Here is a 22615-nt window from a genome sequence, read left to right as displayed (position 1 = left end):
AAATGAGTTTATGGTCATAAACTCATGGGTTTACGTCCATAGGCTCATACTTGCATGACCATTTGATGTTTGAGGCTTTACAAGAGCCTAAGAAGCATTTCTACTTAATGGCAAGGTCTTTGGAAGAGATTAGGGCACCATTCAACTCCTTTAGGGAGTTTACGGCCCTTGAACCACTTCCCTTAGAGATTACGGACGTAATCTCTCATGGAAAGGGTGTTTTTGGTGTTTTCAAGCCCCTAACTTAACTAGGAATGAATCTAGGCTAGTGCCCAATGCTTAAGGAGTGTTTAAAGCACACTTTGGCCCTTTTGTTTGGAGTTCATGGTCCAAGAACTTATTGGTCCGTGAACACCTTACTCTTGGTGTTCTTGGGGTGTTTTCTAGTACTATATACATTAGGATACGAGTCTAAGCTAGTTTCATGGCAAGAGGAAGGGACTAGGGCACTCTTTGCCCCTTTAAGAAGGGTTTACGGTCCAAGATGTTCTTGGGCCGTAAACTCTTTAATCTAGTTGTTTTCTTATGATTTCTAGCATATTAGACACATATTAAGCCTTATAACACACTTAGATAGAAGTACTCACGTTTTGGGACGAAAGTCCGAAGATCCGTGAGAGAGAATATGGCTTTTCTCTAGTTGGAAATGTAACAAATGAATAAATATGGCTAAGAACCATATATATACCCCTAGGGTTTTTGGCAGAAAATATTTTATTCAGGCAGTGAATTCTAATATCAACGAGTTTTGGAATAACTGAGTTGCACAATACCCTAGTGCATCCTCTCTCCTGATATCTCTTTAGGAGTAAATCCTGAAATGCTCAAACTTATACCAAAAGTCTGAAAATTTACTGAAACTGATCTAACTTCTATTGACTTGATATTGTTTGCACAAAATGGAAATTTCGGGTTGTCACATCATCCCCCTGTTGAAGGGAATTTCGTCCTGAAATTAGAATTTAGGTAAGGAAGTAGGTATGAATGATCGAGTCATGAGGTGGGAAAACTTCTAAATCGATAGGTTCTCTTGCTCATAAGTGAATTCGGGTCCTCGGTTGGTATCCCAACGAATCTTCACTAAAGGGAGGCGACGTTGCTTCGTCCGCTTGACCTCTCAGTCGATGGCCACTACAGTTCTTCCACGAAGGTGAGGATCTCGTTGATATCGATCTCATTGAGTGGACTTACGAGAGTCCTAACAGAAAGGTACGGTTTCAAGATCGAGACGTGAATGGTAAAATGTATGTTACTGAGTTCGCGGAGTAGGTCTAGTTTGTGAGATACAGGACCGATTCTGGTAAGAATCTCGGAGGTCCTGACTATCTTGGATTTAGCTTTTCATGCGATGCGAAGCGTATTAAGCCATTCCCAGAGTGAGACTTCCTAAAGAATTTGGTCTCTCACTTGGAATTCCGATGGTTCTTTCTCTTGCTTAACTTCCCAGTCAAGGGCCACCCCCTGCTGGGTCAAAGTCGTAAGGGTTTCTGTAATTTGCAAGGAGTTCTGAATGGACTACAATAGTAGGTCTGCAAGACCAAGAATTTGGCGAATTTCTGTCGGTGTCTCTGGTGCCAACAAATTCCCAACGATTTTGGATAAATTGACAGAGTACTCAAGAATTTCCACATCACTAATAGTGTGTCTTAGGAAATTTTGACTCTTTAATTCCAAAACTCGTGTTCAGAGAACTTTGCAAAAAGTATCTCCGAGGGTAATGTTTCCATGGGTTCCTTCTTACTACGAGGGTAGATAAGCAAGTGATTACAAGGAGAATGACGAGCTCATCTAAGTAAGAATGGCGTACCCTACTCATTAAGCTCATGAATATTATGGGCGTATTGGTCCTATCCGAGGGGTATCACTACGGACTTGAAGTGTCCGTATCGAGTTCGGAGGGTAGTCTTCAGGACATCCTTCCCTAACACTCGAATTGGTGATATTCAGATCTCAGGTCCATTTCTGATAGTAATTCTTTCCTTGCGTTTGCTCAACCAATTCATCTATGCGAGGCAGAGATAACGATTTCTTATGGAAATCTTAACGGAGTCCCCGATCGTCGAGGCACATATGATACAATCCGTCTACTCCTGGTCTTCCAATTCTATAGCTGAGTAGTTCGCTAAGTTGTCTGGACTGTTCTTGTATCTCCATAGGTGTTTAGACTGTAGGGCGATCGGTTTACAAAATTCGTACTGGGTTCTAAGTTTGTTCACATGACGATGCGATTACTCGTAGCATTGGGCAGTTCTCCGTCCTGAAGTTCATATTAGAATTCATACATGGCTCAACGATCACAATCTCGTGTATACGAGTCGTTTATAATTAAGATTGAAAAGATAGTCGAATAACCGATTCTTCTTTAAGCTCACATCCCATCGCGGAAAAAGAAGTTAAAGTGGAATCATCAATTCTAAACCTGTAGAAACTTGATTATATATCACCCCTATGTATACATTCTTCAGCGACAGATCAACCGTATGGATCTTTGGATTGAACTGACGTACTGTACGAATGGTACTTCGGGGATTTCTTCGGAAAGGAAAAGAACTAGGACGTACTCCATGCATGAGTACTTCGGTGTTCTGATATGACGGCTTCGCTGGAAAGGCGATTTCGAAGAAAAAGATGAACGTATGAAGCTGGTTTTGTGCGGATCAAATTGAATCGAGTCGTATGATAATGTCAGAATCATAAGGAAACTTAAAGACATTAGATTTGAACATAAGGCGTTACAGAAAAACACAACCATGCAACCATCAACAGAGTTGCAGTACTTTAGACTTACTACAAGACTATTGCTGCGAACAAAGTATACTACAAAAGACAAGTATACACAGTACGAGCGTCCTTTTACCGATGGGATCTCGCAAAAGGTAAGACTCTAGTTGCACTAGTTTTGGATGGTCTATAAGTCTGTTACAACGAAACGCCTTAATTACATTAATGTGGGTCCGAAGTAGGCTCTCTTGCAGCTGTGATCCTGAGAATTTTCCCGTCTGCGCCAGAGTTCTGCGCTATCGGGCAATCCTTCTTGAGGTGTCCAATTTCACCGCATTGGTGACATATCTGGACAGCAACAACATTGGTGATGGAAGTGATGTGTCGAGCTAGTGTGACGTGGACACGAGTGTTCTCCTTGTTCATCCACTTTGAAATTTTCCTTTCATAGGGTCTAGTTTTAACACCACCATCGTAAGACTGGTTGACTCTGATGTCAGGGGCTTGAGTGATGGGTCATGCCAGTGCTCCACAGCTACGAGCATGGTGCCCTATTTTTAGGCAATTGCAACATTGCATCTCATGGAAAGCCCCATGATGATGGAAACTACACTTATCACACTTCGGGAGTTTTCCCTCGTATGGCTTGCTCGATACGGGGATGGCAGGGGTTTCCACTTGTTGTTGTTGCATGGCTAGCTTTTGGGCTTTCTTGCGTTCTTTCTGGGCTTGGACCTTTCATTTCTTGTTCTCTGCTTTTCGTCTTTGCGAGCCTGCGACTGTTACCGTTTGATGACTTCCTGGATGGATACTACGATCGAAATCTTCAACCTCATTATCAGCATTGATTGTGCTGATAGCGCTACGGTGCGCAAGGACAGCGGTTACGGCGGCCATCATGGCAGATGTAACTGCGGTTTGGAAGGTAGCGGCATGCATAGGAAAGGCAGGGGTTTCGTTGCTCGGATGATTGTTTCCGGATGACGACATGATTCTGTAACACGACATGATTCTGTAACACGAAAGATAAGGATTTTGTGAGCGATTCTGGTTGACCCTAGATGTACTTCGATTGTTCAAGTAAAGAGTAAGAGTATGATCTCGAAAGTTTGACCTACATCCCTATGATGCAGTCCTAGTACGGATTGGAAGTATGTTCGTTAAGGTTTGACCTACATCCCCATGATGCAGTCCTAGTACTTAGTGGCAGTGTGTTTATGAAGGGTTGACCTACATCCCTATGATGCAGTCCTAGTAATGAGTGGGAATAAGTTCGTAGAATGGTGTTAAGACGTTTGTTGTTCAAGCCGAGGTATCGTTGGTTGGTGAATAACATGGTCCAACCACTAAAAGAGACTTGGAAATGTCTCCGGAGCTAACTTGCTATAGTCCAATGACTTGACTAAAGCATGTTTCAGATACACTCCAATGAAAGTATGATAAGAGTACTTGAATAAAGAATGACACAGAAGTTAGCCGACTGTCAATATCTTTGATATTCATGACGTAAAAGTTTGGGAAAATGACCTTGTAAAAGGTCTTACATCATATCCAGAGAAGATAGTCCTTGACAGCATAAAGACCTAACCAAAAGTACTTACAGTACAAGATAGTTTCATAGAAAATGCCACATCGAGCATAGATAGAAAACCATTCCTGTTTAACAAGGAAAATAAAGTAAAGCGTCTACTACTGGTGACGGTCATCCCTCTAGTGAACTCTCAGTTCAGCCAGTTGGCGTTCCACATCAAGTAGGTGTCTTTTGTACACCCTCTGGCGTACTCGGAGTTCTATGACTTCGGCTCGTGATTTAGTCAGTGCTTGCAATAGGGTTTCATGGTCTCTCTCAGATCTCTCATGAGCATCTTCTAGACGAATGGTGCGGAGGGTATGCATTCTCGCATTGGTGACAACTTCTGTGACCTGGTGTAGGGCTGTCCTCCCTTGAATCTCATTTCGAGCCACTCTGCGGACCAAGATTGGCAAGATTCTGTCTGCTGAGCCCCCATTGCTCAGGTCATAAAAGCTTCGGTCACCATTAAATGGCATGGGCTGATCTTGTCCTTGGCTCCATGTTTACAAACATTCCACCCATGGAGGCGTCGGGCCATGAAAAGCCAGACGAGGGTTAGGAATTGGAACGGGAGCTGCCTAGGGTAGGTTCTCAACCTCGGATTTGGAGTTAGCACCGTCCAAAGGTCTTCAACATGGTGATCATTCAAAGGGATAGGATAATCATTCTATAGTTCTTCTCCAAACCATCCAGCAGTGACTTCGTTCGGAAGGTACTGGTTGCCGTGGGGATGGAGTCCAGCCATGTTATGTACGCCAGAATTGGGGTAAGAAAATAATTATTAGACGAACTATCTAGATAATTATTTAGAAAATCTTCATTAGTTACATCACTATTTGTGAAGTGCATACCAGTTATATGTAATTGAAACAGGATAGGCCTTCGAATAAGTGACCTTAACTCCAAATTCACACAAAATAGGGGTAAAGCAAAATTTTCACAGATTCTAAGTCTATAACATCCTAGTTACATATAGCCTTAGTGTATCCACTTAAAAACTATCAACTTAGTAATGAAGATCCTGTTTTAGTTCTCAAGTATAAAGTACCTATAGTAATACCAAATACCCCTGTAGGATTTTAAGTTTAGTGTTATGTTCTACTGTTCTCATTGTGGTATGGTTGGTAAGATTTTAGACTTGTTGCAACCACCCAACTACACTTAGGCACATGCTAGTCAACCCTCGGATAATATAGTTGATCAGGCTATATCTTCCCAGTTTTAACTATATGTCTCTAAGTCCACCTGTGTTGCTCAACAATCGTAATTCTTTTGTACTGTCCTAGTGACACTGATTTTAGTTTGAATGCAGGCACGTATACATAATTAAATATTTTATTATTTAAAGTATAAACTCTTGGTCAGAGTATTTTAACCCCATTGTATTTATAGTCGGTATATCTTTTATGGGTTGATATACTTAATTCACTATAAACAATGCTCTGATACCAATCTGTCACACCCCAAAACCATGAACGGCGGAAAAGTTCTGGGGTGGAGGACGTCATGTACAGTATCACAACAATGCAAAGTAGTAAACAAGCAACAACATCATCCATTGCATTAATAATATAATTTTAATACATGCGTGTTCTGTCAAATTATAATAGACACTAAAGTATAAAACAAAATGAAAGATGAGTCTTGAACGAGCTCCATCTTCTCTAAACCTTACATCTGTACCTGTCTACTGTTGACCTGAGGATACAAGTTATTTTGAAAGAGAGTATCAGCTTTAAAGCTGGTGAGATCATAAGTATTTTAGTGTCTTAATTTGTATGTGAGTATTTGTATGTATGTGAAATGTAAGTATGAAAACGTTTTAAACATCCTAGAAAGCCCTATGCTTCCTACTGAGAGTAGCCTTCTACCAAGGCCTCTAGTATCTATGTGTGTCTCCTGTAAGAGTGTGTATTTTCCCAAATCTGACTATCATTAACCAAAAATATAGCTTCTACATTACCGTGCATCGTGTGAATGTTCACGAAGTGAATGTAATGGGAAAATGAAATAGTACTATGGTGTAGTATCGAACTACCACCGTACTATCTACCTTAAATCTATTGTAATTTAAAGTAACATGTGATGGACATGTATCTTGCTACCGACTCTAGTAAAACGACGATGTAAGACGCCGTAAGAGATGGCATTTGGCACCCGTAGACTTGCAAGTCCCACCGTAGCGAGCAACAAGGTGTAGGATAGTCAATCCAGTATAGACCTATACGCAAATTCATACGCTCCCCAATTAAGGAGATTCAGGATACAAAAATGGTCATGGCAGGAAGTGCCATGACCCCTCTAATGGTTCACATAACTTCATGAATGTACATGTAATGAGTGTGCTAACTGTAAGTGTACTCTTTCTCTGTCTAGCATGTATGTACTGAAATGTTCTGTGTGTGCTAGCTGTAATGTATGTTCTCTCTATCTAACATGTATAGTAATGTACTGTGTGTAATAGCTGAATGTGTGTTCTCTCTATCTAGCATGTATAGTAATGTACTGTGTGTACTAGCTGAAATGTGTGTTCTCTCTCTGTCTAGCATGTATAGTAATGTACTGTGAGTACTACTCGAACTGACTCATGAATGAACTGACTCATGGTATGTTTCATTGTTCTAGTAATAGTATTAGTATCCTCCTATGCTACCCCTATGGTAACTTAGTGGTTCTGTAACTGGTACGTATGATCATGGAAGTATACCCTTGCTACCCTAGGGTATTGAATGAACTGGAAGAACCTTTCTGACTATATATGTACACATGGTATATAACTAATATTTAAACGACCTTCGGACGGATACCTGATACCCCACTAGACCACATCTCAACGGAGAAAAGGAAATAAGGCGGGCAGGCCTTCCTAAGCCTTATAAACATTGCTTATATAACTATACATACATAGACATGCAATTGATAATAAGTATAACAGAGTTTAAGCACATGTATTTGATAAGTATAAGAATTTGTAAAACAGTTTGAAGCAAAACAGTTTAAGTATAAAAAAACATTTGTTTGAAACACAATTGTAAATGAGTTTGAAATGAAACATACAGTGTAAAATGAACAGTTTAATAAGGAGTTTTAAACATATAAAACGTTTATGAAAATCATGTGAAGAAAACTGTTTGGTAAAACAGCGAATGAGTAGTAAATCATTTGAATGCTGCTTATTAATCACATGTGATTGATATAATAACTAGCATGATTCTACTTGTATCCCCCCATAAAATAGTTAAAAACATTTAAAACATTGATTTAGGGGTATGAACTCACCTGTCGAGAGTGGTACGGATGAACTGAAGATGTAGGATTGCTAGGTGTCAAGTGAAGTCTTGAACACAATCTATGATCCTAGTTAACATATAATATCACATATATGTATCAAATTAGTCTTTAAACAACTAATAAACAAATTCTAGACACCCTAGGACATGTTAAACACCTTTATCAAGTGTTATTAGCCTCAAGGATTGCATCTAAGTGTTGTAAGGACAAGCTAGTGTGTGTAGGGTTCAAGGAAAACTCCATAACGGAGTTCACGGCCCTAATGTCACCAAAAAATGAGTTTACGGTCGTAAACTCATGGGTTTACGGCCGTAAGCTCATACTTAGATGACCATTTGATGTTTGAGGCTTTACAAGACCCTAAGAAGCATTTCTACTTAATGGCAAGGTCTTTGGAAGAGATTAGGGCACCATTCAACTCCTTTGGGGAGTTTACGGCCCTGGAACCACTTCCCTTAGAGATTAAGGCCATAATCTCTCATGGAATAGGTATTTTTGGTGTTTTCAAGCGCCTAACTTAACTAGGAATGAATCTAGGCTAGTGTCCAAGGCTTAAGGAGAGTTTAAAGCACACTTTGGCCCTTTTGTTTAGAGTTCACGGTCCAAGAACTTCTTGGGCCGTGAACACCTTACTCTTGGTGTTATTGGGGTGTTCTCTAGTACTACATACATTAGGATACGATTCTAAGCTAGTTTCATGGCAAGAGGAAGGGACTAGGGCACTCTTTGCCCCTTAAAGAAGGGTTTATGGTCCACGATGTTCTTGTGCCATAAACTCTTTAATCTAGTTTTTTTTCTTATGATTTCTAGTGTATTAGACACATATCAAGCCTTATAACATACTTAGATAGAAGTACTCACGTTTTGGGACGAAAGTCCGTAGATCTGTGAGAGAGAATATGGATTTTCTCTTGTTGGAAATGTTACAAATGAATAAATATGGCTAAGAACCATATATATACCCCTAGGGTTTTTGGCAGAAAATATTTTATTCAGGCAGTGAATTCTAATATCAATGAGTTTTGGAATAACAGAGTTGCACAATACGCTAGTGCATCCTCTCTCCTGATATCTCTTTAAGTGTAAATCCTAAAATGCTCAAACTTATACCAAAAGTCTGAAAATTTACTGAAACTGATCTAACTTCTATTGACTTGATATTGTTTGCACATAATGGAAATTTCGGGTTGTCACAGAAGGCAGCAGAGTAAATGGATGATCGAAAGTGCTCTAGTTGATGGTGATAGGCACTGAGATTGTACCAGATGCGTGGAAGCACATACGGGTTGGATGCCCGTTGAGATTGTGGTACGGTTAACACTGGCACGGAGTCAAGGAGATCGGAAGTGATGCACGGGAAAATCCTTGGATCCTGAATTATGGTTGTGGTCATGAGTTATGTGTTTAGTGATGTTTCATCCTAGGGATGGTTGGACCATCGTAGGCGTGCCTGGCCTTCCAGCCCGAGGTTGAGTGGGCCAGGTACGATGTGTATGGACGTTATGGCTGGATGTTCAGGAGGATTGCTCGGAAGCTGTGAAATGTTCCTTCATGTCAGCGCGGTAAAGGATTTAATCCAGGGAGGAAACAGGATGAGTTTCCATTGGTGCAAGTTAATAGAAGTGGCGCCAGATGGGCGAGAGATAGCGGGATAATACTGGGTCAAGACCCGCTGGTTTAGAATGGTATCCAATTTTCGCAGGTGGCGAATGAATGCGTAGGACGGAAGTAAGATAGTGTCTCTGGTGGCACTTAGTGATGAGTGTTGTTATCAGAGAAAGGAAGTCGGTGGCCGACTTGAAGCAGTTATTAGGACCATGCAAGGGAAGAGATGGATTTTTGGGATTCGATAGCAGTGTTTGAAAGAATCTGGGTGGGTTTGAGATCAGTGGATGCATTATGGGAATATCATTCAGAAGTTTGTGTTACAACAGGCTTCAAGGATGAAGCCTAATTTAAGTGGGGGAGAGTTGTAACATCCCAAATTTCAGAACTACGATTTAAGAGTTTAAAGTGTAATTTTGAAGAAGGGACTCGACGAGTAGGTACGCTTACTCGCCGAGTTGGAGCGGGTTTGGGTCGCGAATTAAGTGACCAACTCGCCGAGTCGGAAACTAGACTCGACGAGTTGGTGCTGGGATGAGAAAAAACCCTAATCTTAGGGTTTGCACCCTATTTAAAGGACTTAATGTCCTCCCTTCAGCTCCCTTAGCCCCCTTTGAGATCCAGTAAACCCTAGCTCGTGTGTATAAGGCCATTAGAGGGAGATTGAAGCTTTGAGAGGTGTTCTATTGGAAGAAACTTGAAGATCAAAAGGGTTTGCATCAAGAAAGTAGTGTAGATCCAGAATCTACTACAGTGTTGGGCACATCTTAGAGGTAATGAGCTGTTACATTTCCTTTGTTGCTCCTAGATTTATTCTTGAATGAGATTTGGGGCCATTTTGGTATGATTGGGATCCACTTCGGGTTTGGAGTCCATATCTGAGGTTGCTACTTCAGATCTAGACTTGTATTGGTCCAGAAAGTCATAAAGCATCAGTTATTGAATTGTGGGTGAATCCCTTTTGTCTAAAACCCAAGCACTAGTGTTTTTTGGGCCTATATCTCCTTGGTCTCACGTAAAGTTTGCAACTTTATGTGAGGGTTAGACTGTAGAAGAGTGGATCTATGGATTGGATCCCCTGCATGGCTCGAAAAGCCACTGTATGGGTTAAGAACTGGAGAGACCCAGCGAGTCACATGGGTGTACTCGACGAGTTGTATGAACATAAGCATGGACTCAGCGAGTTGGAAGAACAACTCGGCGAGTCAGTTGAAGATTGCCTTGGACTCGGCGAGTCTGGTCGCAGAACCCAACCCTTTTTAATTAAAGCTTTGGATTAGTGAGTCGGTTGGCGACTCAGTGAGTTGGACAGGATGGGACTCAGAGATCGTTGGACTCGGCGAGTTGAGTCGTGTCATGAGAGTTTTCTGGGTAAGGGAACTCGGCGAGTCGACGGGGTGACTCGGCGAGTAAAGTCAACCAGGAAGGTTGACTTTGGCTGAGGTCTTTGACCAGTTTGACTTCCAAGGGTACTTTGGTAATATTGGTATTTATGGAATTGGTTCTTTGGTAGTGTTCAGTGGCAGAGATCGTGTCGGAGGCCGGAGCAGCTTGGTCTTATCTTTTTAGTCAACAACTTCAGGTGAGTTATCCTCACTATATCAATAGGGTCTAAGGCACCAAGGTCGGCCCTTTTAGTTGTTATCTTGGTTACAATATGCTACATGTGGTTATGTTCTGTTAGATTGGTATCAGAATAGACAGTATGTTGTTATGCTCATGTGGTCCGTTAGGATTGGTATGTTAGTGACCTGGTTAGGTTGATGCCTTGGTCATGAGAGATTGCTATGATCGATGATCTGTGAGATAGTTATATCTGATATCTGTACTTGTACTGTTGATGTGCTTATTGATCTGTTAGGTCGGCGTCCTGGTAATTGGGATAATATTATGTCAGTAGCCTGGTTTAGGTCGGTATCCTGGTATATAGGATGATGCTATGTTAGTGACTGGTTCGGTCGATATCCTGGTAAGGATGATGCTATGCTTTATGATATGCTAGATCAATTTTTTTGCCTATGTACTGTTATGTGATTTCCTGTTATATGTACACATGATTATTTGCTTGATGTTGGGTTGAGGCGGTCCTGGTTTGTGCTTAAGGCCAACATACCCTACGAGCGGTTCGGATAGATTGTTGGCCCGTATGGTGGTCCAGTCATACCGAATGCTCAAATAGATCCAGATAGACTGAAGGACCGGTGCGGGCGGTCTAGTCATACTGTAGACTCAGAGAGTGGACCAGGTGAACTGAAGGCCTGTTGAGGGCGGACCAGTCATGCTGCAGACTTGAGAGGCATGGCTGTTCTGTATTATGACACAATATGTTATGATTATGGTTGTATGTGGTTGGTATTTTGGGGGTAACTCACTAAGCTTTCGGGCTTACAGTTCAGTGTTTTGTTTCAGGTACTTCAGGAGATTGTGGCAAGGCGAAGGCGTGATCGTACCGCTCCTAATGTTTTATGATTCATGTGATATGGTTCTGGGGGATACTCTGATGTTTAAACTATTTTGAAAATAAGATGTATGAACTTAATGGGTTTTGAATGAAATAAAATGTTTTAAAATGGCTCAAATTTTTTGTCGTTACAGGTAGTGAGTCTTCTCACTATATTACCTATGTTATAGAGGTGTGCATGACAGATTAACCGATTCTTATTTGTTGATTGTTGTCATGTACATTATTAAGTTGCTGATAACTCCATTACTGCTGATAGTCCACATGATTGTTGATAACCCACAGGGTGTTGATAACCCGTAGGGCTTCTGTGAGCTCATATGACTGTTGATAATCCACATGATGGCTGATAATCTCTGGGTTGCTGATAACCTATGGCTATTTATATTGGTGTATTTGATATTTAGGATTTTTGATAGTCCTCATAGTTGTTGATAGTCCTAGGGTTGCTGATAACCCATAGTTGTTTATTATGATGTGTTGTATGTGGTATTTTTGGGGGAACTCACTAAGCTTTGCCTTATAGTTGCGGATTAAATACTTTTCAGGTACCATTAGTGACCATGGGAAGGTGAAGGCATGACTGTATACATTTGTCAGCAACATTGGAGATTCCATATTTATTATATTACTTTGCTGTTTTAAACAATTGTATTTTGGAACAAATGAGTTTCTTAACTTATGTTTTATGGAAATGGTGTTTTGCCTTAATTAAAAATGAAAATTTTCTTTCTGAAAATGGGATGTTACATTAAAGCATCACTATACACCACAAAATATTTTATCCCTCTCGAACAGAAAGAATTGGTGTTTCACATACCTTTTTCTTAAATTCTTGAAAAGCTCTTTCTTGATCATCGTACCGATTAAAATCCATATTAGTTCATGTTAAAGTGGTCAAAAAGTTTGTTATTACAACATTATCCAAAATTTGAACTTCACAAATCTAAAACTCACACTTGAAATATTTTTAGTAAAGTTCTCTTTTTAGTTGTCCAAGAATTTCCCTAAATTATCCTCAAAATTCTCTTCTCACAAGGCAAGTTTGAATGCATACATCAATATTTTTGACACATGAGCAACATATATAAAGTAATAGGGTGTACCTGAATCAAATAAAATATTAGCATGTATAGAATACACTAGAAAATAACTGACACCATATGAAGTTCTTACGAGCCTTGTCAATCGTCATTTGGAATGCACATCATTTTTTATTTTTAGATCACTACCCTTCTTTTGTACATCACTCTTCTTCTTAGGACAATCACTTGGAATGTGATCCAAATCTTGACAATTATAACATTTCTCTCTTAGGGATGTAAATTGATTGAAATAATTCCCCACATCATTACTTAAAACGTCTCTAATTCCCATACAAACACCAATATTTTTTTCTATATTTCATGAAAGCCCTCACTTCTTAACTCGACCATCCACTATCTTCTTTTTCCTTCTTTCCTTTTTTATTACCTCTTTATTTAGCCCCTTCAAAGTTTATTTCATCCCCACAACAAATCGTTCTCCATCCTTCTTCATGACCAACTTTTTAACTCTTCGACTAATGTGTATTACCTCATCAAGGTAGCATGATATTCAAAATGCACTTTGTAGTTGCTAATGGGATTTATTGTATTCTATACATACTAGTTTGTACAATAGAAATCAAAATAAACCCTACATGTACATGCATTATATGGATCTAGGTTTTACTATTATAACAACCTTCTTTAAAAGTTGTAAAATTATTAATATCTTGATATTGATCTTCTTGATTCCTTGCTTAAGATTTAGTAAAAACCACTTTGCTTGGATGATGAGGACCCAAACAAAGAAACCCTCATTTGCTTCACATCCAAGACACCATCTAGCAAATAAGAACTCTAGGAGATATGGGGTTTTATAAAAATTCTATAACCCTATAGAGGGGTTATAATTTTTGTTCAAAGAGAGAGAGAGAGAGAGAGAGAGAGAGAGAGAGAGAAGGGAGCTTGGACGAATTCTAGAGAGGGAAATAGTATAAGACTTTGATCCTTAGCATCCTATTTATAGTCTCCAACTCAATTCAAAATCCAAAGGATAATCCCTATCTTTATATAATACCATCCATATCCTTAATCCATATGGATTTATGTCTTCACCCTTATTTGGGAGGGTTATGGAATATTCCAATTAATTACTAATGAATTTATTAATATTTAACCAATTTAATTATTTAAAACTATTTAATTAATTAAAAAATAATTTCCAATCAATTTATTAATTTATGATAAATTAACAACCTTATTTTCTCTTAATTCCTTATTGCTTAATTAAGTCATGATGGCAACCCAACATGACCCTATTATTATTAAAAAATATTACTAATTAGTTAATAACCTTGGATACTCTTTATAATAGTTGTATGGTAAATTTTTTTTGGCATAATGTCTTTACTCAGTTCCCTCATTAGTATTAAATGTTTTGAAAAACTCACATGCTCCAAGAACTTTGCGTTGTACTCCACTACCATCTCCTTACCCATCTCAGAAGCTATAAGATATATTTCCAATTATTCAACTTCCTCTACCACACAAACGGTTTCTTTAAGCTTTATAATTCCCCCCCCCCCCACCAAGTTATCTTCTTAAGTACCATTGAACTATCCATTTTCTTCAAAGCATTGCATAACGATGAAGACAAATCTTAAGTCTTCTCATAAAAGAATTACTTTTTTATTCTCTTGACATTGGCACACATTAAAATCCAAGTCCATTTCCAAAATCCATGTATTGGTCATAATAGGATCGAGATTTACATCATAAACTATATGTTAACATATTGTGAAATCTTTAAAAGTGCATCATTTCATTATAGTCACCTTTATAGGATAAGTTTTCAAACACAAGTTGATTTTGGCTTTCAAAGCATGTATCTGAATAGTCCTAACTACATTAAAGCCTAGTTTGAACCAACCAAAATATAATTCGATGGATCATTTTCACTATTTAGTTTTCAAGTTTCGAAACATTCTAAAAACTATACAAGGTTAACATTAACAAGCTCCATTTATCAAGGTTAAATTCAAAAATATTTCTTGTGATGTCATCTTAGTGAACTCAAGTAAAAGAAATAAAAAATGCTAAATTTTGAATCATAATTTATGTTATTTAAGGCTTTTTATTTAAGGCTTTCTCCATGTCTTCGCAAAGTTCCTGAAGTTTGAAAGTTACATCTTCTCTCACCTTCTTTACATCCTGAACAAACACTACATGCCTCTCTTTTGCAACCGTCTGCAATTCTTTCAAGTTAGATGCAAATCCAGACTTCTGAGAATTCACTTGTAATTAATTTTTTTGATCACAGTGATCAATCTTCTCCAATAAATGAGACTCTGAATCTTTCAACATGCCAAAGACTTTTGTGGTTAATCTTGCTTCAAGTAAGGACAACATGCCATCAACTTCAAGACTTGATACAAAATGACCTCCCCCAAGATCAGCTTGAGATTGAATAATCGAATTGAGCTTTGTATTCAAGATTTTGAACTGTTTCATCGTCATGAGCATATGATCTGGGAAGTCTGTTTCCTCTTCATCAAACTCCAGATTCTCAAAAGTTCCCCCAAAACCTTCAGACTCATTTTCCGTATCCATGAATGAATCTTTTATCGGAGAAGTAGTGGTTGGTGGATCAGTGGATTATGAAGAAAAAATAGTTGTGAAAGGTTGTGAAATAATGTTTGCAAAGGTTGGAGAATCAGTGGTGGATGTTATAGGAACAATGGGAGTAATCTGTGGAGGTAAAGAAATGAAAGAATCTGAAACAACACTCGAAGGGTTACCTTTTGCTGCTTTATTCGAATCGTCCTCACCCATGATGACATTTGTATCTATATCAGATATGTTTACAGGGATGTTTGAAGTTTGTGCCTCCAGATTAACTGTTTTTGCAATCGAAACTTTGGGTGGTGTACTAACAGAAGTATCTAGTTGAGAAGAATCTTTAATGAAATCTGCCTCAGGTGTGTCAGGAATAGTTTCACTCTCATCGGCAGTAGATTCTGAGGAAAGAATCACCCTATGCTTCTTCTTCTTTGAGACTTGTTTTGCCATGTTAGCAACTATTCAGTTTTTCGAAGATGGTGAAGAAGGAGCAGGTACTTCACGAAAAATTACCCCTTGATGTGAAACTTGAGGTTTGCGAACAATATTCATAAGAGAGGATCGTCCCTTATGCTTTGACTTCGATTTCATTTTGATTCTTGTAAATACACCAGTCTTCGAAGGAATAACTTCCTTTTCAGTTAACTGGGTATCAACAACAATAGGCTCCGGTTGGATTGGATCGGCTTCAATAATAGGAACCTGCTTCGAACATTTAGAAGAACTGGTTGACATCACCTTGGTACCCGAAGACCCAACATCAGTTTTCTTCGACTTCTTTGACTTCTTCTCATTGGTTTGTGGCAAAAGAACACCTGTTTCCACAGAAGAATCTATTGATTTCAAATAAGTAATCAATACAGGATTTGTAGAATCAACCCTTTTTAGCATAACATTAGGGATACGAGCAACAAAAGTGTCACACCCCGAAACCCAGGGCGGAAACGTTCCGCGGCAGAGGTGACTTCATGTGAATATCATAACCAATGTACATAGTAAGCGAGTAAACACAAAACATTCATTACATAGATTTCATTACATCAGTTTAAAAGTAAAGTAATACAAGTTTCATGGATACATAAGTTTAAACAAAAGAAAGACGTGATTTCCATTCGCTCCGTCTTCTGCAAAAGGACGCGGGGTACCTGTCTAAGTAGAACCTGAGAATACAAGCATTTTAAAAATCAGCATAAAGCTGGTGAGTTCATAAGCGGTTTGTTTTTATGAAAATGTACGAGATTCCTTTTGTTTTCTGAAAAAGTGGTTATCCAAGAAAATCCCATATTTTCTTAAAAGTAAAGTTTAGTTGTTCTGTTATGTAACACGGTTCTGGTTATGAATTATGATTACCCCAAGAAAATCCTATATTTTCCTAATGTGAAAGATGTGTACTGATAACCTGATTAACCTTGTGAAGTGTGTGTTTGTTTACCAACCCAAAAATGTAATGTAAAAGATGTATACTGAAAACTTGATTATCATAGTAAACTAATTCTAATGGTTATTAATTTACTATATCCATTATTACTAAAAAGTAAATCTCTGTTATCCAAATTGCGAGTTCTATAACCATACTAAAGACTAGATATAACTCAAGACGAGGCCAATATCTTCTATGACTTTTGTCACCCTTGAACCTTTCGGTTCGGCTATAACTAGCAGCCAGGTGCGGGATAGTCAATCCCGTATAGATCTATACACTCAAGTCCCTATCTAAGAGATTCTGGTTACAATGGCGGTCCTCCACTCACGTATCTCTGTGGAGTGTTCTCCGAGGACGTGTCTCCAATTTATAGGAATAACAAATCTACAAGTAATAATGTGGAAAGTCCAGTTTAAGTTCTACCTACAAAGACGATCCTCCACTCGCGTATCTCTGTGGAGTGTTACCGAGGACGAAACAATATACTAAGTTTCATGTTCAAAGTTCAAATATTATGTTTTTAACTATTATAATGTAGAAAACCAGTTGTGAAAAATACAAAGTACAACAGTTTATAACATTTTTCACAAATACTATGATAATAAAATCTGCAAGTTCAAACGGTTATCTGTTATGATTATCAGTGTTAAAAAAACATATGTAGTATGAAACACAACACATATAAAATAAGTTTTGGGTACATGTATTACTTGTACTTTGCTTGTACTCCTCCCCTGAAAACAGTGAAAAACATTGAAAAAGGGTAGGGGTATGAACTCACCGGACGAGGAAATGTGTCGACTGGGATGCTAAACGTCAGATCAAGGCTTGAAAGCGTGCGAGGTTCCTATGTAATGTTAAATGATAAACAAATGTATCTAATTAGACTTTAAAACACTAATAAGATACGATTATACACTCCAAGACGCGAAAAGACTTCAAAATAAGTGTTTGGAGTGACCCGGGTGACGTTTATGGACATGAATGGCTTGGATATGGAGTTTACTCTTCAAGAGTAAACTCTTGGAAGAGTTCACGGCCCTAAGAACCACATCCCCATGAGTTTACGGCTATAAACTCATGGTGGGGTATTCTTATGTGCTAAATGGTCTTAATTCAATTGAGGGGTGATGCTAGGTTTGGTTCTAGGGCATTATCAAGGAATTAAATCAACCATGTGGACTAATTGATGAGTTTATGGAAGTAAAATAAGTGTTTACGGCCTTAAACTCTTATAGGCCATGACTTAATGTGATTTTTGGGTCCTAGGTTAATCACAATTGATTCTACTCAATTTTACAAGCCAATAGGTGAGTCTAGGGCATCATACAACCCATTTATTGGAGTTTACGGACCTAGAACCCATTATTGAAGGGTCTATGGCCGTGAAATCCTTATGGAGTTGTTTTCATCAAGTTTATGGTCCTTAACTTGTTTGTGGTTGCTTCTAGACTTTATTCCAGGGCTTATGAGGTGTGTAAGTTGCATTTTAACACCCAAAAAGGAGTTTACTACCCATGAAAGGGTGTTTATGGCCCAAGCATGTTCTTGGGTAGTAAAATCATGTTTACTCCCCAAATGTTGAGTTGATGGTGTTCTAAGTCCAATCCAATAAGTCCTTAATCCATATCTAAGCTCTAATGGTGATTTGGTAGAGTTTTAAGGCTCCAAAAACCCCATTTGCATGTGTTCACGGCCTGAGGCTGTTCCAAGGCCGTAAAAACATGTTTATGGTCCTATTCCATGATTTGAACATGAAAATGAAGGCTAAAGATGTTATACTAGGAGCTAGGATAGTTACGTAGGTGATTTGAAGCTTGAAATGAGTGATTTTGGATCAAGAAGTTGGATTTGAGGAGAGAGGTTAGAGAGAGAATGAAAAGGCTTCAAATGAGGCTTAAACAAATTTAAATATGATTTGAATTTGATACAAGGTGGAATTCTAGCCGATACAGATGTTAACCGAGGCTTTTGGTCGCACCCGATTAAGTTGTCGTTACCCGATATGGTCAAAACTAAAATTTTTCTAATTACTAGTTTAGGACGTTTTCATGTGTTTCTAACATGTTTGGATACTTAGAAGGTCAAAATAAAAGTCTTAACTTAATTGACCTAATCCAAAAACGAAATCGGAATAATTCGCTTAAGATGAGTTTTACGGACGGAACGGGTTACAGCGATGGAACAACTTCGGGTTGTCACATTATCCCCCCGTTAGAGGGAATTTTGTCCCGAAATTCAAGGATCAAGATACAAGTTATGGAAAAGGATTCGGATGTGTCTGCTGTATCGGGTCTTCGTGCTCCCAAGTGAATTCAGGTTCTTGTTTGGAATTCCAGCGAACCTTCACTATCGGGACGTGGCTTTGTTTCGTACGTTTAATCTCTCGATCTATGGTCTCGATTTGTTCAAGAGGGATTAATAGGGTTTCATTGGACATGCACTTCTAAAGATTCAGGACGTGGAAGACAAGATGGATGTTTCTAAGTTCTGAAGGTACTCGGAGTTTGAAGGCTACGGGATCGATTCCTAATGAAGATCTCGAAGGGTCTAAAGTACCATGAGTTAAGTTTTCCGTGCTTTCCATAGTCTATCATGTCTTGCTAGGGCGAGACCATTAACAGGACACGATCTCCAACCTGGAATTCCAGAGGTTTTCCTTGTACATTGGCATAATTCTTCTATCGATATAGTGAAGTTTTCAATTGTTCTCGGGTCTGGATGATCTTCTCGATGGTTTCGTGGATGATTTCAGAACCAGTGTGGGTACTACTGGGGAATCGACTCTTGGCTAGCTGCGTGTCTTCTACCTTGACCTAACACAAGGGAATCTGAACTTTTGACTGTAGAGGGTTCCAAATGGTGTAGTCTGGATACTGGTGGGATAACTGTTATTATACGAGGGCTTGATCAAAGGTAAAGGGGTATCCCCAAGTCGCCCAATAATTAATGACACATGCTCCCAGCATGTATTCCATGACCTGAATAACTCTCTCACTCTGTCCAATTGTCTAAGGATGATAAGTTATACTCCTGTCTAGCTTGGTTCCGTGAGTTTTCTGAAGGAATATGCCTAAATCTTGAGGTAAACCTGCTATCTCTACCAAAGATAATGGACGCAGGTATACTATGCAGTCGGACTACTTCTTGGATGTGGGTTCGCGTGAGTCTTTCCATCTTGAAAGATTCTTTAATCGGAAGGAAGTGAATGGATATTATCGAAAGGATCGACCATTTCCAAATGGTATCGTAATCACTCGAGAAAACTGGGTAACTAGATGATGAAATCCATGTTGGTCATCTTTTATTTCCATTTGGGTATCTCGGGCTACTGGAGCAATCCCGAGGGTTTCCAACTAGGCTTCTAAGGTCGGCGCGAGTAAACGGGTCTAGATGGTCATTGTCAAGGTCTTAGTCTTGCTGTCTAAGCTTTCCTTTCGGCTAAGGGCGCCTCATGTTCATGTCTTTATGATCGAAGTTATGCTGTAGTCTCTTAAGGTTAGTGAAATTCGCATACTTGGTTCCATAGATATCATGTCTCTCATTCTTCAGTGCAGGGATTGCTGCTCTAAATTCCAAGTCGTGAGTTGTGTAGTTAACTTCGTGTGCCTCTTGTTTGTCTCAAAGCATGAACGACAACTTTTCCTTCTTGCCTAAGCACATGATCTAAACTCTGATTGGACGTACTGCAAAGGACAATGAAGTCCTTTGTTTCTTCTGGCAGGGATAGGTTAGGTGTGATGTATAAGTCTTACTTCAATGCTTGGAATGATGTATCTCACCCTTTTATTTCATTAAAAAGGGTACACCTTTCTGTGTCGGAGTAGTTAAGGGTTTGGTGATTCTGGAAGAATTTTCTGAATGGGTCTGTAATACTAGCCGACGAAACCCAAGAATTGACAGGTTTTCTATGGGTGTCTTCGGTGCCGACCAATTCTCTATTGCTTCGACTTAATGATGATCCACGCGTATGACTTCATCGCTCACTACATGACCAAGGGAGAATGGTTTGACCGAAGGATATCAATACGAACTCTTAGTGATCCTATCGAGTCCTGAATACTGTCTTGGAAACGTTATCCTCACGAACTCGTAGTTGATGGTGTCTTGACCTAAGGTCTATTTTTGAGGAGTAGCTAGCTCCTGAATTCTATCGAAGAAGTCATCTACTCGGGAAAGAGGATATTGGTTTTGACGGTCAACTCATTAAGCCGATTGGATAACTCCTGCATTTCTGTTGGAGCAAAATGGTACGGAGATTTGGCTACGGAGGTAGTTCCAGGGATTAGATTGATACGAGATTCGACTTGACGTTTAGAAGGAATTCTCGGAAGCTCTTCGGGAAGATATCAGGAATATTACAGTTTTCGGGGACGCTCTAGAGGTCTTTAACTTATTGTTTCTCGCTGATTGCATGGACTAGGAATACCTAACACTCCTTTTTGCAGAAGTTTTCGAGCTTTGATACAGGGAATGATGCGAAGATTTGAGCTAAGCTTGACACCATATATCATGAGGGTCTGGTCAGAGGGAAAAATTGAGACGAATAGCTTTTTCATAACAAAGTGTATCAGTATGATTAGGACTCGACTGATATATGCCAAAGATAACATCAAAGCTCTTTATTAAAACTGACATCAGGTCAATGAGGAAAGAATGATTACTCGAAGTAAGGATACAATTTAGAGATAAGTCGTTAGTGCACTCATTCTCACTGGTAACCATATTGACGACAAATGTTTCGGTTATTAGACGAGGGCTATGTTTACGAAGATATTTGAATGAATGACTAATAAAACTTTCTTGACACTAGATTCTAAAAGGATGCGAGCATAAGAATTGTCGAGAAGAAATATACGCGCGGCGGTGGTGGGATCAGCGGCTGCCTCCTCTTACTTCATAGCTAAAACCATTTCGGCGTTGTTGATGTTGTTGGTGGTTGCTGCCTTTGGGCAGTTTCGGTTGAAATGCCCAATTTCTCCACAACCATAGTAGGCTTGTCCGATACTCGATCCGGAAGCTTGATTGATTAGATGAACTGGTGTTCTGCAGGTTCGAGCGGAGTGGCTCTTTTTGCCACATCTTTTGCAGATCCACTCACGACATGGGCCAGGGATACGATGGTGATAACTGCACTTGTTGCACCAAGGGTGATTGCCAGCATACCCAGTGATAGGTGCTTGAGCTGTAGACGCAACAACTGGAGTAGTGGTAGCTTGAACTGCCACATTTTCATGCTTCTTGGAGGGTCCTTGTGAACTCTGACCCTTTCGCTTTTTACTTTTATCACCTTCATTTTGATGCTCCTGAACATTTTCAGGGTTTTGGGGGTTGGTGTTACTTCTTGGTCCACTGAACCTGTCAGGGCACAAATATGTCACTACGGTAGAAACAACCAACTGAAACATCACCGGGTTGAATCGAGAAGGAGGTGGCGACGGAGGGCTGTTGTTACTTGAACTGGATCCTTTATTTGAAGACATTTCAATCTAAAGTGATTAGGAAAAAGAGGACGGTAAGTCCTCTGCATTAAATCAAGAGATATGAAACAAGGGATATCTTTGTATGACAGACATATAATTCTATTAAGCGATAAAGCAGGAATGAATTACCAAGGCAGATAAACTATCGCTAAAGGAATGATTGAGAGGCAACGCTTCAATAAGAATTTTCTACAACAAAGTTGGATCTAGAAATACTACCATAGTATTTCATAATTCGTTGCGACGACGGTTCATTGTTTGGGGTATTTGGGTAAGTTTTAGGCATGCTGAACACTACAGTCACTCCCAGGCACATGTTGTCGGTGTCTCGAATGAATATAGTTGATCAGGCTATATTGACCCTAGACACGACTACATAACTGCCCAGGTTTAACCGCAGCGTACAACACCCAT

This window comes from Lactuca serriola, chromosome 9 (genome assembly GCF_051521515.1).
Source record: "Lactuca serriola cultivar US96UC23 chromosome 9, Lser_US96UC23_V15, whole genome shotgun sequence".
In the NCBI taxonomy this organism is placed as follows: Eukaryota; Viridiplantae; Streptophyta; class Magnoliopsida; order Asterales; family Asteraceae; genus Lactuca; species Lactuca serriola.
Note: the sequence above shows the minus strand (reverse complement) of the source record.